Below are 27830 nucleotides of genomic sequence, written 5' to 3' on the forward strand. Positions count from 1 at the left end.
GAAATGAGGCAGAACACTCTGCCAAATACAATTTCAACTTGCCTCTAAAAACAACAGCTATCAGAGATACGTAATGATAAATTCCATTTCAAGATGTTCTAGTGGTGGAAGGAAAAGATATAGCAGCACAGATCTGCACCAGAGAACAATAAGCGACACCATACCAAGCAAAAAAATTCATCTCGGGAAGTATTGCTCAGAGAGCAGCAGTACACACCAATTTTTGGACGAAATGCATTGGGATTCCTTTCTAGACAGGCTCCAATAGCCTTTTGACGTTCCTCTTCATGCTCCAGGTTATTGAAACAGTTATTGCAGTTGCAGCTATGACAAAACTCTCCATTGGCAAAACAGTCACAATACCTGTAACCAAGAGAAGAAAAGACTTAGCATGATGGGACTGAAATACTGCAAAGATTAGTTTCATGCATAAAAGATTGGCTAACAGCATTCGAAAAGTTCGAAAGTTGAACCTCGTTATAATGAAGTCACATCTGACACAAAATGGCTTCGTTCTAGCCTACATTTGTTATAAACATATATCTGTTACACTGTAATAGCTATGAGATAATTTTTTATTAACTTCGTTTCATCTGATAATCATTATATTGAGGTTCAATTGTACTATGCAGCTAGATTCAACTACTTCATGAACATGGCTACTTGTATAGAATGTTCTAAACTAATGGTTTTCCCACTCAATTTTATCCAAGTGCCAGTTCGTTAAATTCAAGCATCAGTTAACTTAAACGAGACACCACTTAGCTGAAATGCTAACGGAAAGGGCATGGGAAAGACTATTCTTATTATCCAAGAGAACGAAAAGACAACGTAATCACCAGATGACTTCTTACATGATAAAATGGCAATGTGAAAAGGTAGTCTTGGCTGGAGAGTCAAAGCAGATAGTTGTTCATGTGTAAGAAGGATTGCTAAGCAACTCCAGCACTGAAATTGTAATGTGAATTCATGAATTATTTGCCAGACCAAACTGTGTTTTTCAAACTCTGAATCACTGAATGTAAACACAAGTTTACACCCTTTTCACATAAGAGTGTCGAGTGGCTGCTGAACCAACAAGACAGATTGAATAGACGAGAGCTGTCGCTGGGCTGTGCTCCCTAAAGGGCTGCAGAAAACATCTCCTTCTCTCCACAATCTCTCTATCACCCATTGAGAGTATATCTCCATCGAAGTGCAACAGCGGCCAATTCCTACGAACAAAAATTGATAAAACTCACTAAAGAATGAACATTCTTAATCCATTATGCAGCTGCATGGCTTTCATAATGCTGAAAATGCAGAAAATGTGGTGAAACTGAATTTTCAATGGACGATTGAAGGTGATATAAGTGGCCAGAGTGCATCTCTTGGTAAGCTCCATTGTTAGTAAACGTGATACATTTAACACTACAGAGTGCTCACTATTTCTTTAACTTGCACTATGTTTGCCTTTAGCAGCCCCTTAAAGGATGCTTAAACCATTCTTTGTAGCTGTGTACCAGCCTACAATGAACATATCACCAAGAATTTTTTACATGATGCCGTAATAGCAAAGCTTGATGAACAAATATGCAAGTGCTGCAGCTTCTCGCTTGCCTTCACTGAAGAACTCTCTCCTCCTCGCAGTGTACTCTCACTAATTTAATGAAGTACAGTGAAAGCTATAGGTCGCATCAACATACCAGAATACTACCATACAATCACCTTCTGCACAACGTCGACTGAATTAAAGGGGCCCTGAACCACGCCTCGGGCTTGGTGAAATAACATAGTCTGTGGGTAGCATACGCTGCTGTGAACATCTCAGACAAGTTTTGCTGCCGTACGCGGTGTGTGGAGCTCGCAAGCGGAGTGCGAAGTCGCCTTTCTCTCAAACGTTCTCTTTTCTAACCGAAGCCTGCTCCTCACTTTCTTCTGGACGCTTTATTTCATAATAAAGCAGTTTCCATATGTGATTGCTATTGGTAGCTGCGGTCGGCTACACAACATAGATATTGTGGCCGCCACGGGGTGCTGCCACGAGTCCACTGGCTAAGCGCACTGCGGCTCGCTGCGTTTTGGCTTACATTTAGCACGTCGTAGGCACCAAAATCGGAAATTTGAACTGCGCACCACGGTGACATTTAGAAGGCGGAGTGTTGTGGGCACGCCCCACACCGCCGTAACCTTTGCAGTACAAGGCACTGAAGACGGAATGGGAAAACAGCGGGGGTCGTGTTTGATGGCCAAAATCTCCGCTTCCGCTGAACGCATTGAAGTATTTTTTGTCGCAAAGTATTTCTGAAATAGCCTGTTTTCACTTCAAATCCCTTTCTCCACTTTGATAAAAAGTGATTCGGGGCCCCTTTAAGGGGGGACGCGGGGATCAGATCGCGAAAATCACGAGAAAAATCGGTTTTTGGAAACCCCGCATTTCGGTATCTGCAACACCTAATCTACGCTGTATCAAAATGATTTGGCTGGAAACGCACTAAAAGTGCCCGAAAAAAATTAATTTGTCAGTGCGCAGGGCGAAAAAACAGCTTTAAATCGCGCAAAATCACCGCAGTTCACGGAGCGATATCTCGTATTTCCCGCCGCCGAGCGCCGCCATATTGGTATCGTTCGAAAGCTCAAAGTTTCGCCGTTCCGCTTCTCAATTCGTCGGTCTTCGCCATCTTGTAACAAACGCACAAACACAAAAGAATCGCGGGTCTGTTAGGGGTAGTCACACGGGCCCTCCGATGAAAGCGGGCCTGCGATTGGCTGCCGTGCTGAATGGCGTCTTCCCATTGGTTACTGCTGCGGCAGCGGGCAAGATGGCTACCGCAGTTGTTCCCTTCGAAAACCATGCCGGCGTCTTCACTTGACACGCAGAATTCGGATTTCTGAGAGCGCCCAGTTTAGTTAAGGATCGTCGCTTGTTGGAGAAGAAAGTTTGGACGAAGCACGTCTTCGGAATACAGAAGCGCAAGCCTCCTACGGCGAGAAATATACGGCGATTAGCGGAGGAGCACCCGACTGAACGTGCCGCGCTACCTTGCACCGTGGATTACGTGCCGCGCTATCTTGCACCGTGTGACTCAAGCAGCGAAACCGACAATCGCCCTGTGCCATCGGTACCGATAACGCAGTCGACGGAAGACGCGCCAACGGAAGCTTTCGCGCCTCGGCGTACGGCCGCGCGAACCAGCCGAGATCGTATCGACGCGGGTCGAAGGTCACCATCGCCGGCGAAGACGGTGTACTTAGTTTGATGCATCGTGCGACATGAACACGCCGCCTCTGAGCGAGCCCCAACCGTCGACGAGCTACAGTGTAATAACCGAAAATTCACCGGACAAATAGTCGCCCGAACGGCGCACCATTCAGACGCGCCTCGAGCCGCGTTTCGCGTCAGCGGTGACGGCAGAATCGCGAGCATGCAGCGTGCGCGACTCCCTTCGCGCGATGTCCGCAACTGAACGGAAGTTCAATTTGATGTACTAGCCAGGCTATTAAATTTTCAAAGCCCACCAAACGAAGAGGCAAAGGTGCAAGAAGATGCTTGACAGCACTGATGCCAAAAATTACCGCCCTGATGCGTTCTAATAAACCTGCACTGCTTGCAAAACTTTGCAGCTCGTTTTCTCAATAGTGTTTTTTTGGTCGGTCACCTCGCTCGTGGAAAGCATAGCACAACAATGGCTGGACCGATTTTGATCCAGTTTGTTTTGCTGTGATCCATGAACTGTCCTGCACATCAAGACAGTCTTGAAATGTTCATTTATTTTTCCATTATTTAATTACTTCACAATTACTGCATGGCTCTATGCAGTCAAACACAAGTTACATGCATGTCATGTTGAGTAAAAAATTATAAGGGCACTAAAAAAAAATCTAACACTGTCTTGATATAGATTAGACATCTGGGCAAACATACAAAGTATTCCCAGTTCCGTACCATGTTTCGTTACTGTGCCAGGCTTTCCACGAGCAAGGAACTTGTAAACTTTTGTAAATTCTTATAAAACAAAAACTAATGAAGATATCTTAATGAAATTTTGTATTTGTCCCTCTATTGCAATGTACAGCGTGTGTGCCAAATTTCAGCCCTTTCTGCCAAGAAACAAAAAAGTTATTTTTCATCCCCTCCTCCCCCCTTAAAGCCTCATGAAGGGATCCGTGGCACACAATAGGCAAGCGCCACTACTTTCTCAGAACAAACAGTCCGCTCTCATCAAAACACCAAATTGGAACTATTATCACACGACAGCTGACCAATTAAGAGCTTTTACCCTGCTGACATCATGTGCAGGTTTCTCCTGGCATTGCGACATGTGATGAAGGCACTGGAAAAGCCTGGAGTGAAGTATGGGAGGAGAAGGAATGAACATTTATGGTTAGAAACAGCGAGAAAGTATTCTTCCTTCGCCCTAGGTGGGCGGTTCTCTCTGTCCAGAAAGCCAGAAAGCCATTGGCTAATGCCGCAGCCCGAGCCCGGTTCACCAGACTTCGCTGATCCTCCAGGCTCTGTACCGTTAACATTGCCTCCCACGTTTCTTCGGTGGCTTGTATAGGTTCTGAGGCATCGTCTTGACTGTTTTTCTTGCGGTGCGGGCACACCAATACCATGTGTTGGAGGGTGTCTGGTACATCATAATATCGGCATAGGTATGAGAATTTAGTGGGGGTGCATCCGGTGCATGATAATTCCATGGACATATGTACTCGTTTGTAGTCTGAGGAGAGCAGTGGCTTCTTCCTTGCTTAATTTTGGATGTGGTAAAGGATATTCTCTTCTTTCAAGTCGGTAATGTTGCAGTATTACGGTGTAGTTGATGGGAATGTCCTCCACCCTCGTCGATTTCCGGATCCCGTGCGGCAGGAATCCTGGCTGGTATGCTCTCCGGAGACAGCATGTGCTGCTTCGTTTCCTGCCAGGTGTTCGTAGCCTGGGGTCCATACAACATAGGTTTCGGGTAGTCCTTGGCGTCTTGATAGCTCTTTTAGAATTTTCATGGCTGTGGCAGAGATTTGGCCTTTTTGTAAGTTTCTACATGCGGTTTGCGAGTCGCTCAAGATGATTGCTGTGTCCTTGCATGTGGCGATGCCGAGGATGATGGCCACTTCCTCCGCCGTTTCTGGATTTCTGGCCGGCATGGTGGCAACGACTAGCTCATTCCCTTTGTTGTTGGTCACGGTAATTGCGTAGGCTCTTCTACCTGGCTATTTTGCCACATCTGTATATCTCGTGTTGGGGTTCCTTGAGTATTTCTTGCTTAGCACTCCAACTCTTGCTTGTCTTCTGTTTTTGTGGTGTGTTGCATGCATGTTTCGAGGTATGGGAGCGACTGAGATAGAGTCACGGAGAAGTGGCGGCAATCGGGCTTTCACGTCTGAGTCTGCTGTAAAGTTTTTGCTGTATGCGAGTTCGCGAAGTACTGCTCTTCCTGTTTGAGTCAGCTTAAGGCGTTCCAGCTGGCTGGCCCTGTGCGCTTCAATCATTTCTTCCCAGGTGTTATGGAGGCCAAGTCTGAGTAGTGTCGTGGTTGAGGTCGTACTGGGAAGTCCTAGTGCGCTCTTGATTGCCTTTCTGATGACGATGTTGAGTTTTTCAATTTCAGCTTTCTTGAGGAGTAGATACGGGGTGCCATATGTGATCCGGCTTATAAGGAGTGCTTGGATAATTTGGACGGTTTCTTGCTCTTTAAGTCCTCTTCATTGAGTGGTTATACGCCAAATGAATTTTAATTTACTTGATAAATTGCCTCTTTCAAAAATTAAGGAAACAAACTGCGCACTGTCTTTGACATACCCAAAATTTTGGATTAAGTGAATTTATTTCAGTTGATATTAAAGCCAAAGTGCTAAAATACATCAACTACGTAATTGGCACCATTACACGTCTAATGTAATCAAATATGATGTAACAAGTATTATAAAGAGAAAAGGTCACTTGCAATTTGAGGCACTGGGACTTGGTACAGTTGCAGGGCTTTCGGGGCCGTGAATTGTCTTCGCATGACGTCCTGAAATGTAAAGCGAGTGTCATCTGACCAGCAAACAAAACAAGGATGGACATTTACACTCAAAGACAAACCCCAGTACATATTTCTACGATATCCCTGCTCCTTTCATAAAAGTAAAACACCAAGAAAACAGGGAAGACTCATATGATTGCATAAATCTGAAAGGGCAGCTGCCTGCATAAAAACAACTTGTAAGCTATCTTCTCTCGGGTTTTCTACCGAGGACAGCTTTTCAACATCACAGCTTAAAGCACACACTAAGCAAAGGTACTCCCAATTTGTACAGATTTCTGAAAAAAGAAAAGTTCAAGAATATTCAAGGCCTTTCAAGGCACTGTCAAGATTTTTTCAAGAGTGTCACATAATCCGTGATACAGTAGCTCTAGAAAATAAAATTATTTATATGCACTTTCCAGTGGCACTAAACTATGCACTGATGCTCAAAAATGTTTCGGTATAAGTAGGCTTCACTCACTGTTCAGTAAACCAATTGGAAGTGGCACCTTGTGTGTGCATCATGCTTTCCCTGTGTCGTCTTTTTGCATACTACGCCTGATAATGCTGCAACTGCCCTGCATGGAGCATCTTCTGTCTGTGTAAAAGCACTATGCCATGTCATGCCACTGCCACATTAAAAACCATACACGCAGCAAACACTGCCACAGTATGCTCCAATAGGAAAAGACAAGGCAGAGTCATGTGATGTGCCTATGCAAGACAGGATCACAGGATGATGGAGATGAAGTGATCAACAGTGGTGAAACAGGAGATTTCTCTTCACTGGGGCAACTGCTTTCCTTGACAGTGTCTATATAGTTCACTCTCTGCCAACCCCAATGGGGCAGAATAAGCGGTTAAATAGAATGAAGGAAATCAAATGTTCAAAATGGGAAGTGTTTAGTTGAGGTAGTGATAACAAGAGCTTTTAAGCTTTCCTTTTCGCTCTCTTTCCTTCTGCTAGTTTTTAAACTGTACAAAGCCTATCTGTCTCTCCTTCTTGTTTTCTAGGAAATCTAAGCCCACTGGTTTGACAACACCTGCACACACTTGAGGATTCTTCTGTTTCTGTCACCGCTACTTCTCGGAAGAACCCTTCCCCCCCCCACCCTTCTTGCTTTGCTGTCACAACTAAAGACTCGCCCTTTTTGAACATTTCGACTCCCCTCATCCCACTTTACACACCCACTTATTCTCCCCCAACGGGGCTGTCCAAGAGTGAGCTATATAAAGAGAAAGCAGTTGTCCTCTTGTCAAAACATGGCTCCACCGACATCTCTGTTTGACCATTGGTGTTGTAGCTATAAATGATCATGACTCAACAAAACAGGCATATTGACAAGAATGAATCATCACACTTCAAAAGTTAATAATCATATCCTGCATAAAAACACCATAAGTGGTTATCATTTGGGCTGCAACATATGCTGCCCAACCATGGTGTACCTCGCAGAGGTTTGGTGGGTAAAAATAAACCACAAACAGCATAGGAAGCTGATTGAAAAGTCTCATGTGTGAACCCAATTTTTTTCTTGCCTTTGCTGGAAGAAATTACAAATGCAGAAAACAAGCAGCCTGTGTCATCAATTCGCCTGACCAAGACGCAAACACAAAAGTACAAAAGCGTTTATTACAGACCACATTTATGTATAAAAGCACTCCATACAAGCCAACTTCAAAGCAACTGGTACAGAGGTCAACACTCATGTCAAGAACAATGAAGCGTCGCGCTCGGGACTGCACGAGCGACATCTACAGTTTGAAATAGGCCACATCTGAGCATGCGCGGTGCCAATGATGCGCCTGCCTCGCGTTTTCTCTCCTTGTTTATCGCCGCGGCTGCAACAACTGCTTTGGTCGGCAGAAGCGCTGTCAACGGTTGTTGTAGCGCCGCCAAAAAGAAAAACGTAAGGAATTGGCCGGCTCGGCGCCCTATACTCTAGTTCACTATACTTATACTGCAGGCTTATTCCCAGTTCGTGGTATCGTCATATTACTATTGCGTCGGACATATATCTCGCGCATCGCGCCGTGGATTTTGCATACGCATTGCTTTTATTGCCGTCTGTTAGGAGTAAATTTTACAAACCTACTTTCATCGTTTATTGGTTGTCAACCCGCCAACATTAATTGCGAATAATTGTAGGTTTCGATCGCACATACAGAAAATTGCTGCCTAAATATCCTGAACTTATGAGATTTATTGAAATCAACACATGCAGGTACCTCAAGAATGCTGTCAAATGTAAGCACAACATACATGAGTAGTAAGCGGAGGCATTTGCTTGTGTGTTTCGTGAGCGAACATTGTCAATGATAACATTGCCAATAAGAATAAGCTTAAAGCATAGCTTGCACCGAGTGCCGAGAACGATTCGCTGCATTTTTTGTCTGTTTACTTGCTTGTTTGTTTTTGTTTTTGTGCTACACCGTTGACAGCGCTTTTGACGGCCAAAGCAGTTGTTGCAGCCACGGTGATAAAAAGGATAAAAATGCAATGCCGGCGCATCATTGGCGCTGTGCATGCTCAGATGTGGCCTATTTCAAACTGCAGATGTCGCTCGTGCAGTCTCGAGCGCGACGTTCCGTCGTTCTAGACATAAGTGTTGACCTCTGTACAACACCTTATGCATGGTTGTTTCACTTGGCTCAACATCAAGGGCTGTCTGTTATAGAGGAGAAATAGCCATGCCTAATAAAGTAAGAGTTTTCAGGGAATATAAAAATTTTCAGGACTTCCAAGTGTTTCACAGACCTGTACAAACCCTGGACATGGATAGTAAACAAGAAAAGACAACACAGGTGGACCTCAATATTATGAATCCTAATTCATAAAAAATGTAAATGTAATGAATTCGTTAGTTTTCTGGACTTGGTACTTCTACTGCAATATATATACAGGGTGTTTCAGCGAACACTTTCAAAAATTCTTAAAGGTTGCCTGTGGCACATAGCCCAATTTAGTTAATGAGCTGGTCTACTCGAAGAGGCGGACATTACTTGCACAAAAAATTGAAATGCATAATAGAATAATTAACAAAAAAGTAGTAATTAAGTTTTTTAACTAATTACCTGATAGCCCATATTGCAATTTACAAATTGTAGCCGTGGACTTCGCAAGGCGGATCCACTTGGAATGAATTCTCGGGATGACACCAGTTTCGAGATATTAATTCCCGAACTTTGTGGAGAAATGCATTGGCGTTCCAGTTAATTTTGTGCTTCAATGCATTAAGCGATGTTTTGTTAACAAACTAACTGCAACGCCAATGCATTTCTCCACAAAGTTCGGGAATTAATATCTCGAAACTGGTGTCATCCTGAGAACTAATTCCAAGTGGATCCGCCTTGCGAACTCCTCGGCTACAATTTGTAAATTGCAATATAGGCCATCAGGTAATTAGTTAAAAACTTAATTAGTGAATTTTTGTTGATTAGTTGATTATGCATTTCAACTTTTTCTGCAAGTAATGTCCGCCTTTTCGAGTAGACCAGCTCATTAACTAGAATTGGGCTATCTGCCACAGGCAACCTTTAATAAATTTTGGAAGTGTTCGCTGAAACACCCTGTATATACTAATAATGCAATTTGAGAAAGTGCTTTTGCATCACAGCTCCATGTTAAAATCGTCCTGCCTTCATGACTCCATGGCTGCTTTCCTAACAAGCAAAGAAGGGAAACAAGAGACCTACTGAAACAGTAGTATTAGGTTTTATGCATATTTCCATACACAAGCACACTGGCAAGTGTAGGCGAGCATGTGTCGAGTAAAATATCTTAATAAAATTTAGTCTTTTCTTACAGCAGGAAATGCAGAGAAGGGCCATTTTCTTTTTCTTCTTTATATTTGTTTTCTTTCTTCTACCTACAGTGCTGTCAAGTGTTCCTGTTCTACTGGCGCCGGCAGTGAGTGCACTACAGCTCAGACCACATACCGTAGACTTCCGTTAAATCGACTCAGCCTAATCTGATCCTGACCGAAAGTCCTGGCTGGCCCACATGCATTTCTATGGGCCCAACCATTCGTTATTTCAATCCTCAAATTTCCCTTCGCTGGATAATTCGAACTTAACCAGTCACTGTACACTCGCCTGAATCTTATGCCAATAGAAACCTCTTTAGCGGCAGCGTCTGTCTCAGCGGAGCTTAGGGGACAGTGAATTCCTTGAACACACATAATCTCCAGTCTTGAAAACGCATATTTTTGGCCTGCCCTAGGAATATTTTCAAGCAAGAACTGCGGCTCACAATGTCTGATTACGGTAGTTACCTGATTCTAAACCCCCCCCCCCTTTTTTTTTCCCAAGAAAATTAGGCTGAAAATTGCCCTGCGTGGTGCTATCGGACACGAAACCTAAACCACCTTCGCAATTCTTGCATGCTCTTCCGCATAACACAAACGTATTGCGGCAAAGCTGACTTTAAAAACCGTGCGGCGAAACCATTGTGCAACACATATTAGAGAATTGCCCATTTTTCTTGCTAAAAAATCAGGAGCGCATTAGATTTCCACATTGGTTAGGTGCTTTAATGACATTTTTACTTTAGTTTTCTACATTGGACACATATAAAGTGGGCACGTATTTGATTCTGGGACGTGTAGAATAAAGCAAATACTGCCAAATGAGTACTATGTTTTCGGCGTCTTTTTTCTGCATCTTGATTAATTGACCCGCCAGATAATTTGATCAATTTCATTGGTCCTGTGAGGTTCGAATTAACGGAAGTAGACGGTTATAACGTAAATGCTTATAGTGCAGGATCGCATTTACCGTGACATTGAAACGGCGTGTGCTGGCAGCAGAGAGCAATGAGGGCTATGCATATACAGATAACCCGCGGAACAAATAAACAAGGAGCTTAAAAAACAAACAGTGCACCTGCCGCAGCAACAGCGCACTGTATAAGTCATACGGCATAAGGCATTCTGCAGAAGCATGGCAGAAGTTGTGAACCCACTAGGCGAAGAAGACTGCTTTGCGCCTCTGCTCTAGGCCTCCATGAGACTGATCTCGGAGGCTATGCTCTGCTCCGCCCACCTATCAGTGCTTGGTCATTGGCATTGCGCTTCGAGTTAAACTCTGCATTGAACATGTGCGTTTTGTCGCTCTTAGACTTTTCAGTTCGTGTGTGTAAATACTTTCCTCTTTTGCATTTTTTTATTTCCATGTGAAGACTGTCTGTAAAGGCGGTCCCCCGGAATTAAGCTTTCAGCGTTGACATATTTAAAACAATGCAACATGCCAGTCCCAAACTTCGATTGTCAGATACATGCGGCTGCATGGTCTACAGTAAAACGTTGTTATTTTGGATTTCACGGGAGCGAAAGAAATGTCCGATTAACCGAATGTCGAATTATCGAGGATATCCGGAAAACAATAAGCAAATACTTACATCAACATGCTTTTATTTAGTGAATCAATCAGCAAATCCTGTTGCGATTTTGCACAAAAGCAGAGTGGAAAATGAAATTCTCGTCATCTCGTGACTCACTGGCTCTTGCAGTCTCGAGACTTCCTTTGCAGCACGGCCGCGGCACGCACCTTCATTTGCGACACGCTTTGCACTACTGCGCGCATATCCCAATTATGTTTTCGCCAGTGAGCTTGCCAACAGATCGTCCGTCCATCGCGATGTATCTGGTGCTCTTCATCCTCGACAGCTTTGCACCAAGTCAAAACGAAACAACCGTTTGCCGCAACCGCTGTGGAGAAAACTGCGGCCGCTATCAACACGATTATGAACAGCGACTTTGCGGTGCTGAAGTCACACCGCCGACACAAGTACCGAGTCGGAACGAAACTACTATTCACTGCTATAACTGTGGACGAAGCCGCGGTCGCAATCGATGCAATCATGGATAGCCACTACGAAGTTTTTTTGGCACATGGCCGACGCGCGTGCCAAGTCAGAACAAAACTACCGTTTGCCGCAACGCAAGAATAAAGGCTTTAAAAGCAAGAAGCGTTCCAGCATTGCTGTCAATCATGTACCATTTCTAAAGCCCCTCTATGTAAAAAGTGGCGTCACGCTTTGAAGAATGCCGCCTCCTCCTCGCACACCCTGTCCGAGGCCGACGCCGCGTCGGTATAGGCCTAATGGCATCACGTGGACCGTCGCACTGCCGGGCGCTAGCTGCGTTTGTTCACGATCACGCTCCATCGCCATTTTCGCCCGAGAAGCATCTACCGACTGGTGAGGAGCACAACGATAGCGGCGAACACAGTCGGCGATCTTCGAAATCTGATCAGCGACGAAAGATAAACAAGTGCATGTGTTTCAAGCAGTGTAGGCGGCGCCACGGTCGAGAAAGGAGTGCGAAGAAAGGAGAAACGAGAAGAAGAGAAGGCGGAGGAGGAGAGTGTCGCTACTTTTTATATAGAGGGGCTTTAACCATTTCCACTGATGACTATGGCAATGCGGACTCCGCCTCCAGCCGGACGCTAGCGCCGTTATTGCTCTTTTGCGTCACACATTAGCGGCACTCCTCACTCGCCGAGCTCTGAAAGTTGTCCAAATAACCGATCTGCGGCCAAATACATCAGAATTAACGAGTTTGACTGCACTGAATAATGCATACGCCGGCCGGGACCAGATGACAAGTCCGAATTCTCCATTTTCTGAATTAACGAGGTTTTACTGTACACATTTTACACATGTGCAGGCTCTGAAAATCGTTTTCGTCATAGTGCAGTGGAAGTTAGCACTGGTTAGGCCACTAGGCCTAACCAGTGCCACTTTGTCAGCTGACTCGATATGGTGCTGACTTGACATAGTGGCAGCTGTGTCATGGCTGCCATGTATGCAGCATCGCGTGTGCTGAACTCCAGATATCTATTCAAGACTCTGGTAGCTTACATTATAAGCCACCCACACTGTAATAAGTACATTGTGGTCTCGCACATCACCACTAGGCGGTGATAGCATACTATATTTTGTTACAGCGTTCTAACCAAAGAAAAGATGGAACTGGTCCTACCAGAGGTGATGCCTATGAGTTCTGATATACACTAAACCCTCGCTGACTCAAACTCAGATATCTCGAAATATTGGTAAAGCCACGATTTTTTTCCCGTCGTGGTTTTATCCTCATGTTTTTTTCACCTCTTAACTCAAAAATTTGTTGCGCCGAACTCCGGTGGTCTTGAAGACTCGACTTCGAAAATACCAGGTGGTAACAGGGCAGCACTGGCATCACGCTTGCACTGCTTTAGCTCGATAGCCAAGCCAGACACCGCCCCTGGCCGCACTCTCCACTTTTCTCCTTTTTTCTGCCTATCACCGCTGATGCCCACTTGCTCAGCTGCTCTCTTCCATTTTGCTGTGGTCTCACGTAGCAGCGGTGAGCTGGAGTCGAAGTCCTTTTTTTTTTCTTCTCGCATGTAGGACGCTGTCAATGATGCATCAATGAAGCATGATGCAGTGCATTAATCGTGATGTTGAAAGATGATCAGCACTTTTTGGGCAAGCGCGATCAGCCCATGTGCTGCACCCAAAAGAAGCCAGCATGCGAGCCCAAAGCATTTCAGCAAGGTCACGGCTTGAAAGGACACTCGTTTCGTGCTTGCGCAACAGTGAGGCGTAAATGCCTGTCACTCGTGACTGTCTGCTAAAGGCGTGACAATTGCAATCTTGCGCAGTCCAGCTTGGCTTTCAAAGTGATTTATTGTCCGGAATTTATTACAATGCAGAAAGTAACAGCGTCAGCTTTTTGGATGTCTAGAACTGGTTTTGCTTGGTAACTGGCTTCAAATAGTGCATTAGGATCAATCGTCTTGACTCTGTGCCAAGCACGTTGTCTTGGCACAGTGCCAGTAATGACGTTGCCCGTAGACGTCGATGTGTCAGATGCTGATGCACGCATAAGTGACCAAGAATACTTATGGACAGCATTTTCGAAAGGCTCCACGTGGTCTATGTGCGGCCAGAGGCTTATTTTTGTGATTACCCATCTCGAAACTCCACGTATCTCAACATTCTTAGGGCCCATTCTCACTTGCGACTAGACGACATCCCGCGACCAATTGAGACTGGCGACCAGAAAGCTACTCAAGACGACTGATGACAAATGCGACCGATGAGTCGCTAAACCGAAATGTCTCGTGATATGCCATTCACGTCTGCTTGCAATGTCATCGCCGCGTAAAATAAGCGTCAGCGTACGGATGTTCTGTTCCTTCGCATCTGATTGGTTCAGCTGATCTGCGACTGCGGTCGCGTGACTGAAAAATTCAGCAGTGAGCGACTGGCCCGAAACAGTTGCCTTTCGAGAAAAGCGACCATTTGCTACTACTTGCAACTAACTTGGTCGCGCGACCTCGCCTAGTCGCAAGTGTTAACGGGCCCTTAAGGTGAAAGCCTTAGATTTAGATGACTCATGGGTCAAAAAATCCGATGTCCGGCGTTAAGGCACCAAAATTCGTGGTGCCACCATGTGGCACCTTCATTAAATAGAGTTAAGTAAATTCTTTGGTGGGAGTCAAACCAACCTTTGGTGTTAATTAAGGTGAAGTTAATTAAGATAGAGTTAATTAAGGCATTCGAACCGACAACCTTTTGTGGGACTCGCACCCTCGACCTTTGGTGGGAGTTGAACCCATGACCTCAGGTATTAAGGCAAAGTTAATCAAGGCGAGGTTAATTAATATAAAGTTAATGAAGGTACTCGAAATCACAACCTTTGATGGAACCTAATACTACTGTTTCAGTAGGTCTCTTTTTCACCTTGTAAAGTTGCAAAATAAAGTTGCTTTGATTGAGTCGAACCCATGACCTCTGGTGTTTATTACAGTATTATCTCATTACTATGAACCCCACATTAACGAACTTTTCAGATTAACAAACTTTTTATAAATCCCCATGTGACTTTTTATAGTTTCAATGTAAAAATATTTCAGTACAACAAACTTCAGAATACCGAACTTTTCAGAATAACGATCGTTATTCAGTTTCCGTGTCATGTTAACAACACCTCAGTACTACGAACTCATATTCCAAAATTTGGCATTCTTAGATTTTCGTGTATCCAGTCACGGCAGCCGAAAGAGGAGGTTAGCAGATGACAAGGTGCAGAAAGCGGAGGCTGCGGCGCACGGGTCCGGAAAACCTGAGACGGCGCCTGAGGGACAAAAAAAAAAAAAAACTACGCTGGCACGCAGCAGTGCGTCGGGAAGCGGGGCGGCCGCCTCTCGAAAGGCCAATCGCCCATGCACTATAATCACTCCACGAGTTGTGAAAAAAGACTCAAAAGCAGCGCGGGCTGCGTGACGATCATGCGAATCGCTGACAGCAGTTTGTCACAAGAGAAGTGGCTGTCGCCCGCATGCGCATACTGGTTCTTTCGCGCACCCTTTTCCGTACCACCCAGCCCTCAGATGACACGCCGCGGTGCGTTGCAATGGATCTGTCCCTGGTTTAGGACGGCACCCTTGAGCTCTACAGCGGCACAGTGTGCGCGAAGCCCCGCGTGGACGGATATTCCAACAGCGCAGCTCGAGAGCAGCGGCACCAGAGGGGCCCGAAGGCGCGCATTGGGTCGGGCATGACCACAAATACTTTGGCTCTCGACTAGCGCTTTTTCGTTTCGAGGCAGGGTAACAGCGGGTGAGCTGAACAGTCAGGGCGAGCCGTTCTTTCTGAGAAGGTCGCGAAGTGGCGATTGTCACGCGCAGGACCTTTCGACGGTCCAGCGCGTTTGCTGAGGCGACGACTCATCAGGTTTTGCGAGCGCATGTTCCGCCGACAAGTGTCACCTAGCAACGGAGGTGCATCTTCCTTCTTTCGCCCTTCTTTCCGCACTCCTCTTTCGCGCTTTCTGCGGCCGTAGTAGCTACGCGCGCGGAGAAATGTAACCTGCGTACTCGCGGAGATGCCAAACGGTCACACTTCGTACTTTCCGGGCGGTGTCAGTTACGTGCACTTGCGCTTTCAAGTAGTTCAGGTGTCCGCCTCGAGCGAGACAGTTGCGGTGTCCACGGCAAGGATTGTGAAAACAAACAAACAAGAAAAACATTGGGCTTTGGAGGCGACATAGAGCTTCCTTTTTGTCGGTAGTTTTCTCGGCGTCAGCATTTATTTTGAGTGCGTCACTGTTATTACACAGTCGTGCGTGGCGCCGGAATCTATGGCAAATAGCAACAGCCAAGAGCCAACAGCAACGCCTTCATGGATAGCTCATATGGTGACTTTCACTATAACGACTTTTCAGAATAACGAACCATTTACCGTGGTCCCCTGAAGTTCGTTATATCGAGATTTTACTGTAAAGCAAAGTCGAACGCACAGCCTTTGGTGGGAGTCGAACCCACAGCCTTTGGTGTCAATTGGGGAAGTTAATTAAGGTAGAGCTAATTAGGTCACTAGAACCCACGACCTTTGGTGGGAGAAAACGAGTAACAGTAGGATGTAACAACGCATTTGAATGAGAATGACAGGTGAGCGTGCAGGCTTTCGCCTTCATCCTCTTTAGTGTATGATAAAGTGACTGTCAACTTTCTGCGGTATCTAAGGCTTGGAGTTAATGGGAGTTTACTGGCACTTCCTTTCTGCTCCAATAATCTGTTTTTACATTCATTTTTCCCAAAGACAAACAGAGAGTGCAATCACCTTTGCCCCTCCATTGCTGCCATTGAAGACAGAAGAGTGTTCAAGTCTGCAGCGAATTACCACTTTTCAACGCAGCTGCAAATCACGTTTCCCTTTACACTTCAGAGTTTTTGTTTTTGTTTCTGAAAATATTCCGTACACACCCCTTCTGTAACACCTGCTGGGCCTTGAAGATATGCTAATAAAAAAGTACTAATTAATAAATAATTCGCTGCTCTCTACCGCATGCACCTGTATAGTTCTCCCAAGATTTATTCATAAATGCTTACAAGGAAGACTGCTCACCAGAAGTGTTATGGGAGCTTACAGAAGCCTTGCTTTAACATACTACTTCGCTAAACGATGTTTACAGCTTTGCTATTAAAGTCCAACAGCATTACAGTTGTTACCTTTATTAAACTGTGGTAAACGAACAAATGATAGGAAACTTCTATGGAAGGGGTGCAACACTTCCTCGCGTTAGAGGAGAGGTTACAGAGAGGATTAAAAAAAAAAAAAAACGCGGAGGGCAAATGTCATATAAATTGGAATGAGAAAGTGAGGAAAAAAGAGCAGGCTAAGTAAGAGTTAGGAGAGGCAAGCACTGGAGCACCGCATAGAGTACTGAAAGTGTATGTAACCACAAAGCACCAAAGATAAAAGCAAATGGAGATTCATATTATTTCACTGAACACATTAATCAAGTGTGTGAAAAGATAGGATCCTTACAAAAAAAATATAGGGAACTGCAGAGACATGCTATTTCAGCCATGACATTTCTTAAATGTAAAAAAATAAATAAGATAAAAAATTAACAAAATAAAAAGGCACTTTGCAAACAAAGCATAAAAGGACAAAGGATTTTTGCACACACCCGTTGACTTGAGCTTTAGCGGGAGGCACTGCTGCTGCTGGTGGTTCTCTGTGGTCAGGCCCCGTGGAGACACTGGTTGTGGTAGGTGCAGTGGCGGCTGCAATGGGTACAAAGCCTCCTGAGCTGCCCAGGAGGCCAGTCCCCGTCTGAAACACCACCCGTGATGTGCCTGCTGAAGGGGATGCTGACGGCTGCGTGCCCTGCTGGAACTGCAAGCAGTACATGGGTGCTCCTGTATCTCGCTCCTCTGCTCAAGCAGTGGCCAGTAAACCAGCTCCTTCAAGGGAAGGATGGCGTCAGTTCACTCACTACACTTCTGGCCAATGAAGAAGCAACCAGCACAGTCAGCACAAGTTTGGCTGCACCAATAGCATGCTCGGGTGCTCTGTCATCTGCATGCTGTCTGGGAGAAAATGACTGAGTGCCAATGCCAGCAAGCACTTTGGTGCCAGTGTATCCTACAAAAACAATGATTATGTACAGTTTCTTGGCAGCAAACTTTTACAAATGTTTGTTAACAACTCCAACGGCAGTATAGAAGGAACTGAGCGGATGCACATACACCAGGCAGCACTCTCAATGAGGCTTTGCTGCTTTGATCACCACAAAAATGTTGCGGCTCAATAAGTAGCAGCAATGCCACGGTGCTGGAGGCAACTACTGCCACTGACCATGCCAAAAAAAGACACAAGAAGAATCTGGCTAAAAATGCCTACCTGGGCACATACTGGGCAGGCACCCACAAAAGCATTTTGCATGGAGTTCCCCCAGTGGAAATGAGTGCTGCTGTCGACAGGCTACTCAGCTGTCCGGTTGGCATTGATGGGCGCTGATGTAGCAGATGCAGGGATCAGTACTCGCTGTGAGGTGGTCACTGTCACACCTGTCGATGATCCCTGCATCAAAAGATAGCCAAAGCAATGTGCAGATACTAAATATACTGACTGGGTGCTGACTTGATGATGATTTGGTTTTAATGGCGCAAGGGCCAGTTCTGGCCAAAGAACGCCATACACATGATACAATTAGTTAACAATGGTTAATGAAGTCTCAGATGCACCATGGCTGTAGAGTGGCCTAAAATCAGTCACTGTGTGAGTGCGTCATATATGTGCACTAGTAGCACTGATGCTTTACCCAGGTCCTTGAGCGCAAGAACCGAGGGCACATGCTCCTAATACTACTTCCGCAGCAGCAGCCTCTGATAAGAGGCCGTGCTACAGATCACTTGGATGCATAACATTCAGTACACCTGCATGCTTTAAAAAGCTAATCATAAGAAGCCAACCAAACATTACACCAAGGACAACATAGGGGAAATTACTTGTACTTACTAATTGAATTAAGAAATGATAAATTAATGGAAATGAAAATGGATGAAAAAACAACTGTCCGCAGGTGGGGAACGAACCCACGTCTTCGCATTACGCGTGCGATGCTCTCACCATTGACTACCACAGAACCGTTTTCCCATCCACTTGCTGGGGTATTTATGTTTAACAACTAGAACTAACCCTGGGAGTGTTAGCGAGCGCCACCACTCACAAACCTTGGGGCGGATGTGGAACATCCTTTCTTGCCGCAGCGTCACTGTGTTAGTTCTAGTTGTAAAACATAAATACCCCAGAAAGTGGATGGAAAAACAGTTCCGCGGTAGCTCAATGGTGAGAGCATCGCACGGTAATGCGAAGACGTGGGTTCGTTCCCCACCTGCGGACAGTTGTTTTTTCATCCATTTTCATTTTCCAATAATTGTATCATTGCTTTATTCAATTAGTAAGTACAAGTATTTCCCCTATGTTGTCCTTGGTGTTAATGTTTGTTGGCTTCTTATGATAGATTAATAAAAATCGGGCCCCTCGGTTCCCTTTCTTCTCGTTAAAAAAGCTAGGTTGATTTAACGTCAGAGCGGTCTGTTGCCTAGGAACATTGCTGGATGTAATGGACCTTGTTCACGGCGTAGTAAATAAAGTTTTTTTTTTTTCTGTGAGTCCTAGTGCACGACATTCGATTAACACGTGAAGGACAGTTACAGTATGCCACATTTACCACTACTGACACTGCTGCTACCACTGCTGGTACCGCTGCTGACTTGAAACTCCACAATTTATGAGTACAGATAAAAGGACTGGGCTCAGCAACAACAAAACATTCCTAACAGTGAGTCCTGACAATATCAATCATTTAATTTGAACTTTCAGCCCACACTGTTTGTTTTCAACACAGCTGGAAATACAATATTGGTCCCCCCCTTCCCTCTCTTCCTTTTTTTTACTGCACGGCATCCACAAGTTGTAGCGGATAACCAAAATATGCAATGGAGCCGGTGGGCCCCTTAAATAAGAGCATGCTTACATGATTAGCACGTTGCGTAATACGTTTGAACCTTCCTTTTGTGATGGGGTTAAAAAGAATTTTTGAGCAACAGTCAGTCTTTTTTTACCCTAGCTACACTGACGTGAGCAAAGTAAACATGAAGCACTATTTGACATTATTCACACAGCGGCTCATGGCGGCCTCTTTGAAGCAAGCACCACTTTCCAAAAGGTCCACCGGGAGCTATGTCACATCCCTGCAGTAGTTTTCCTAGTGCTATGGATGAAGTGACAAAATCTCCTTGCAGTGTTAAACAATCGGTGAAATGGCTCACCTAACCCATTATGGAAGTCATACCTGCTGGGCTGAAATAGCTGGGGCAATGGGCACTGTCAACCGCACACCAGGAGGCAAAGTTGCACTGGCAGTGCTTGATGCTACGGTCACAGGTACTGCTGGCACAAGAGGCCTTGCTGAGGTTACAGGCACGGGTTGGTGGCTTGGCTGCTGCAAATGCCAGCCCCATCAGAAAATACAGGTGGTGCCAAGGGATGACAATTTACAGTCAATAATGTACAACAAAGGCTAGAGGGAACAACATATCCCCAAAGTAGTGCCACATATACTGAAGTTTCAGTGCACGTAGCACATACCATTTGCAATTAGCCAATGTGAGAAAGCACCTCGACGTAATATTCAGAACCATGCTTCAAATATGTGAGGCTTTACAGAAACCTCAGTTCACCTTTTAGCATGAGACGGGCTCAACCACTAAACTGGTCTGGAAAGCCATCTTTTCAAGGTCTTTGGGAAGATGCAGATGAACATGCACGGCGATACACTTTGCTGCATGACTTCAGCCATTGCTTGAGTGTGTATTGTTATCACTGGCAAGCTACAAATGGGTGTAACAGCAGCCCCTATCATGCATCTCATTTTTGCCCAAGTAATGCAACCATATAAGCGTAGGCAGAAAAAAAAAAGGACAATTTACTACTTATGTTCCCTGCTAGTGCTCTACACTCCAAGCTGAAAAAGTTAGTTCATAAAGGTTCTATGGTCTGCAGTCAATAGCTGGAGGTCACATGACTAGGGACATACGGTGAAGCTAATATTAGGCACATTGAATACGTTTACCATAGCGTGATCAATCACATCATGGCACAATCAAGGCACAATCACGCAATGAAGACTTTTTAGTGCTAAAATTGCTTTACTCAAAAAGACCTTCTTTTGACCTATAGATGGATGGTAGGATAGTCACATACAAAGCAAGGAGTAAGCGGGCAATATCAAGATATCTGCATGAGAAATAAATAAAAGACCCTTGCACTAATATAAGAAGATCAGCTAAGGCAGACAGAAATGCTCCAGACTTTTACACTTTGAAAAAACACCATTACAGAGTACATGTGAAACAAAACCCAGATTGAAAATTTCTATAGACTCAAGACCTTTCAAACACATTACACAGGCCAAGGCAGGCTAGGCTTCATTTTGAAGAGATGAAACTTGTTTCACCTGGTGCAAGCACAATGGCCACTTTAACTTTTGTTACCGCACCTATAGAAATCGATCAATTAAATCGAAATTTGTCTTAGCATGCACTGTTAAACATCTCCATTGGAATTCTAGCAACATCATGCACTGTCTAAAATACACTGAACTTTAACTATTTGTCAGATTTCACTATTTTTGGCAGATTGGAGAGTCTGGAAAAATAAAACTTCGACTGGAGGTATTGTCTAGCTTCCAGTGCTCCTGGCACATCCTCAATAAAACAATGCAAATTTGCACTTTGGCCGACACAGCAACTAATTTTTAAATGACAGTAGCACTGAAGACACAGAAGCTTCTCTCAGGATGTCTAATTTTCCGATACGACTTCTAGACTGTTTAAACACGTTTCAAACAACAGTAGATGCTCAGGGTGTGTTTTTTACTAAATGTGTTCGACTAATAACATGGAACTTTTATTTTCACACCAGGGGTTGCTTTTACCCATCAGCGTTTTGACAGCGTATTTATAAATTATTACGAGCAGTCCTTCCCGTATGTGGAGTTTTCATTGACACAAGAGCACATAGTCGATTTCAGACCACCTTCGAGCGGAGCTTGACTAGCAGTCGAATCTCTTACATTCTGAACACCACCTGTGCAAGTGCCCTTATTCTTACTGTACAATATTGTGCAACACTCCACATTACTGTACAGCCTGTACAGGAACAGAACGAAGCATGTGGAGGCTCCAGTACCAGCTGAACGCACACTAGACCCCTTGCTTTCACTGAAATGCTGATTGAACATAATATCCAGTATGAGGAGCTTCTGCATGCTCCTTGACCTGACAACCATTGCTTCACGAGCTCAAAGACTGCAGTAAAACACAAACCAAGTGCCTGCTGCAATGATAAAGACAATGCTCCCAGTACAATAGGAGCTTACCCGTTTTCACACTTGTAAAGCTACTGCTTTCCCGCAAAGCATGGGCATCAGTATGGCTAGTAATGATGCCAACAAATCTTCATAATATTTTGCATGATATGACTTACAAAAGTTGGCAACTAGGAGTCAGGTGCATTTTTGCATATTTAGAATTTTTTTACTCACATTTGCTAAAGATAGCACATTATTACTTCATTTGTGTTCCTTGAGGTGCTTTTTGAAGTTCCACAAAGCATTCTCAAAAACTGTCTGAGCAATTATTACTGCTTTACATCATTCAAAACAACAATGATCAGGCTATAATTTTATGTATTGTGGTATAGATTGGGACTAATACCTCCTTGAAATGAAACGTTAAACATAAAGCCCGGAAATGAGTCCATTTCTAGCGGTAACTAAGACTTAAAATCATTCTATTTGTGCTTACCACCGAGGACTGTACTGGCTTGTGTGCTTGGTGCAGGAGCACTGACCAAGCGCACATAGTGAAACTTGCTGCCTGGAACTTGCACGGCTGCCGAACTGCTGCTCACAGAGTCACAAAACTACTGGTGCCGCTTGTTGCTACTGTACCACTTGGGCTCGACGTCTGAACAACAGCAGCCACTGTGCCAGCCCTTGACACAGCTACAGCTTGACCAATCTGAGGACATCAAGACAACATTTTCTTATCAAACTCATATTGCTGAAAGAAGACATGCATTATGCCAAGTCAGGTACACAAAAAAAGTTAACACCTTTTACAACTACTGCTAGACTCTAAGCATGACGGCAAAAACAGGGACAAATGGATGGACATGGACAAGCACTACTACAGTCAAACCTCGTTGATATGTACCTGCTTAATGTGTGATTGCGGTTTATACATAGTCGAGAAGATTCCCCCACCAAGCCCTCATTTAACCCCATGTATTGGCTGACCGCTTAAACCGTAGTCGCTCATTGCCCACCAAATGTTCAGTGCATACTATTTTTCTTTCTTGTTCTACACGCACAGGCACAAAAATGCCAAAATCTCATGTGCGCAGATGTTCGATCCTCAAGTTGCAATGCCCGGACAACAGTCGCCAGCGATAATGAACTTAAACACCGCCACCATGATGTATTACCTGCTCATACAGCTGTTGCCAATTGCCGCACATAAAAGCATGGCCTTCGAGATTAGCTCCCGGTAACGTGAAGAAACTGCCGGCAGGGGGAGCGAATTCGCTGTCGAATCTAATTCAAGTAGTAACCGCGGAGAAGCACATTTTATTGCAAAGGGCTTTTCTGCCATGGCCGTGGACGTCGCTGTGAGGTTCCGTATAAAGTCCAAACACAGCAACATCGTCGCCGCGCGCTGTACACTGTATGTGCGAGTGAAAGCTTGTGAGGTCAGCGACTCAATCAAGGATGGGCGGAAGGGCACTTCTTGTGTCGCGCAAGAGGCACAGCGTGGGAGGCGAGAAAGGGAGGGGTTTACTTCGGCGGCAGCCGCGCGGGCGCCGTACCTTGAAAGCGACTGCGACATGGAAAAAGCGTGCGCCCGCGCGGGCCTCATCTTCAAAGTGATCTGCAGACAAAGTGCAACTAGTGCCGGTAGCTTCATAGGCGCTTTGCTTTCGACGTCTAGTTCGCGTTGAAGCGAGACGGCACGCTCACTGCTGCTGTCGTGCCTCCTCACTCCAGCGTTCTGACAGCGAGTTTCCGCGGTCATTGTGCAAGATGTGTTCATGTTTACCTGTGCATGCGTTACACCGTGCTTGTTAATTTAGTTAGTAAGCGGGGCCTCATGGACAAATTAGCTTGCGGCGTAATCGAGTTCGAAGATGCCGTCGTCACGGCAAGGCCACCACAGCGGCAAGTGAAGATCACCGATTTTTTGCTGCCTACCCGCAAATAAAGCCTGTCTAGTGCGTTTTGAGAGCATCGTGACGTAGTTCTTTTCTAGCTAAATAGCCGCTAAACTTGGCGGTTAATTCGTACATCGTGTAGTGTGTACCTCAACGTCGTTCCCGGCGAACTACAACTACGTATTAATGAGGTTTGACTGCAGTAGTACAGTAGAACACCGCTGATACGTTTCTCACGACCGTAAAAAAAAAAAGCGTAAGAGCTGGGAAACACAAGAGCCGAGAACAGGAAAAATTGAGAACTGAGAGTAGCATTGAACTGCACACACTATATTTTAATTCTTACGTGTGAAAAAAAAAGTCGTAGTTTCGCCAAGCGAGCTGAAGCATCGATTGCGATAGCAATTATTACAGCTACAAAGTAAGGATAGCAGTTTTATCGTCCGTATAAACTTGCAAACATTTGCTTATTAACTATATTAACAAGCATGATGTCAGCGCCTACAGGCAAACATTAACACATCACACTCGATGAGCGCGGACACGCGCTGTCAAATGCTGGCGTGAGGAAGCGCTGCTGCAGCAGCAAGCGAAGTGACCTTCGTGCTGTTGTCTATCGCTTCCTATCAGAAGGTTGCGTGTTCAGATCATGTCTGGGTCACCACTGTTGGTTGCTAGCGCAGGCGAAGAGCAATGAGACGCGAGCGATGAGTTCCCAACAAAGACTGAACTTTTTTATTCTCTCACGAGACACGGGGAGGCATGCGCCAACAGACTTGCCTTTCAGGTGCTTAACGTGGTGTTCAAGAGTGGCGCTATAAACTAGCCATTTAAACGCGGGCCATTTAGCAGCGCGCGGATGCGTTCGCTACAACGCAAACTGAGTGCCGAGAACACACAGCACGCACAAAGCTACGAGCCGCCGAGGCACTTACACTGCCTAGACACTGCCTAGATCACTTTCAAGATATGGCTCGCACGACGCCACGCAGTTGATGCCAGAGTACAACGCTAACAACGCCGCCCGCTATCTTCACCTCCCCCCCCCCCCCCCCTCGCGGGTGTCTCGAGGGCAACGGAAGGCGCACTTCCTCCCTGGTTTTCTTTCAAGCGCCGCGAGATTTACGCGGTCGACGACTCCCCTCGCACGCTCTCACTCGCACATACAGCATACGCGCGAGGCGACGGCGTTATTGCCCTTGGACTTATACGGAACATCTATGCGCCAAAACCAATTTTAGGGCCACAATGCGTCATAGACACCATCATAGCAAATACGGATCTCAAAGGCCATACTTTTGCTGGTGGAAACCGAAAATACGTCATAGGTGTCGCCCCCGGCACTTTGGGTGGCCAATGCCATCAACCGCTACTGCATATTAGAGATGCAACATATGCCGATGGCGTGACCATCTGGACTAGGTCGGGCTCCAGAGTAGATGTCATAGAATCACTCCAAAGAGCTGCAGACATGCAAGCTCATGCCAAATGCAACGTTGATTGGTGCTTCACTGTCTCCTCTCTTCTGTCCCCTTTTCACAAAATGCATTTCGCACCACAGACAAGTTTACCTAGGAAAGCAACGGATTAGTATGCTCATCGGCAAAGTAAGAGCACTTTATCGGCGATGATACCTCAAGCAGTCGAAGACACTTTCAAAATTACAGTCAACAATTGTATCGTCCCAGTGGTCTCCACATTAAGAGTGCTGGGGCTGCTGCTACAGGACAACCTAGTGAATCAAGAAACGAATAAACGACTACAAACCACAACTTGTCAGGTGACGGGGCTACTAAGAAGAGTGACTGGAACAAAATTCAGCCTCAAGGAGAAGGATGCCAACAGGCTGGCTCAAGCCTTCTTCATTTGTAGAATAGCATATACATGCCCATTCTTATACCTTAGAAAGACCGACCTAAACAAATAAATGGCATGATAAGATCAGTATACAGAGCTACTCTCGGGATACCGAGCTGGGCCAGCAATGACGGAGTCCATAACACAATAGAAAAGATCATTGAAGCGCAGAGAGCATCGCAGCTATGGCGCCTCTCCTGCACTCAGTAAGGACAATGGGTCCTTAAAAACATGAACCTATAGCCGGCGCAGGGCCTGACCGAGAGAATCAGAATCCCGTTGCCCATCATGGGTAAAATAGAAATCCCCCCCCCCCCCCCTAAAAATTGGGAAGCCACAACACCGCAAGATGAAAAGCACGCTAAGTGACAAGCACACTAACTAGCTTGTCCTCACTACTGAAAGGACTGCATGACAAACCTGCAGCCTACGTTGACGCTACTCACGAGGCAGACCAGACATACGCTGTAGCTGCGGCTAATGTCCTTAGCCGAACACTTCAGTCCCCCCCCAATGAAGATTCTAGCAAACTCAATCATGGAAGCCGAGGAAGTGGCAATTGCTCAAGGAAAAACCTTCGAGGGAACTTGGTTTGTCGTATCCGACTCAATGTCCGCCATTAAAAGTTATATGTCTGGGTCTGTCAGCCCAACAGCCCAAAATATACTAAAACCACTACAACAAGAGATCAAACTCATCTGGGTGCCTGCCCACACGGGAAATCCGAAAACGAAGCGGCCCACCTTGCTGCCCGAGCAACAACCAACCGGGTCAGCTTATATCCGGTTAAAGCGTATCCATAGCGGGTGGTGGTCCAGCCTCATGTACCGGACTCTCAAAGGGCAGCCCTAAGCTACGGTGACTGGCTGAACATCTACAGAGAAGAACGTTGACTCTATCCGCCACCGCACGACTCTCTTTACGCGTGCGCAAGCCACAATCTCAGGCGGGCGCAAACCCATAGCGTTCTAAGCCCCAGGCGCCTAGCTGCCATCATCAACATGATAATATATCAAAATGCACCAGTATTGTGGCCTGGCAGAGGCGAGCAGGGACCACATTCTATGGGGATGCCCCAGCAATCCGCCCTCTAGAGAGCTCACGAAGCAAGCTCCCTCACCGGAGGTCTGGGAATCGACACTGCGATCGACAGACCTGGTCATTCAAACCAGGCTGGCAGAGTGGACGGCCAGTGTTGTGGCTCCCTGGGCCCCAACCTAGTCCCCTGTCCAGCCTGGGCTCCATTTCCCTTCCCCTCTATATATAATAAAGTTTATATCCCTCCCCCCTGCCATCGTCAAGCCACCAAGCCATGCGACATGAAAAGTCAAATGGCTGCTCGGGCCGGCGCGGGTGGCAGTACGCAAGTATGATGCGGGAACGATCTCACCGTTGCGACGCAACAGAGGAGCTACCAATGCATTGGGTTCTATGTGAGTTGTGCCGGGACCGGCCGAAAACGACATAATAGCCGGGAAAACGCAGCACTCAGGAACGTAACAGCGGGGTTCAATTGTATAATGTAATACTAACTAGCTTGTTCTTGTGCCTTGCTATTAAACAGTTTGAAGACACCTTGTAAGAATATGATGCCAAATATAGAAAGCTTTAGCTTGTCCATTTACGTCATGGAGAAAATAGTACGGAGAAAAAAGGCACATCAAAAAATAATTTTGGGTGTCTTCTATTGCCCCCCAAACTTCACTGCAACATTTGTGAGCGACTTGCACGATGCCATTCATAGCGTTTGCTCTCGTCACACCACAGTGCCAATTTTCTTGCTTGGTGATCTAATATGCCAAATATTATGTGGAAAAATGATCCCCCCACAGTGTATCCTAACTCCTCTATGGCACAAGATTTCTTAGAATGTGCAATACCTTTTCGCTGACCCAGATCGTTAAGGAACCAACAAGAATAACCACGTCTGT

At 45.5% G+C, this 27830-nt stretch overlaps 1 pseudogene; it reads right to left on the reverse strand.

Annotated features, from left to right (window-relative positions):
• LOC119435695 (protein lin-54 homolog) overlaps nt 1-27830 on the reverse strand; it is a 96311-nt pseudogene that overhangs the window by 37332 nt on the left and 31149 nt on the right.

The sequence above is a fragment of the Dermacentor silvarum genome, unplaced genomic scaffold (genome assembly GCF_013339745.2).
Source record: "Dermacentor silvarum isolate Dsil-2018 unplaced genomic scaffold, BIME_Dsil_1.4 Seq837, whole genome shotgun sequence".
NCBI classification, from domain to species: domain Eukaryota; kingdom Metazoa; phylum Arthropoda; class Arachnida; order Ixodida; family Ixodidae; genus Dermacentor; species Dermacentor silvarum.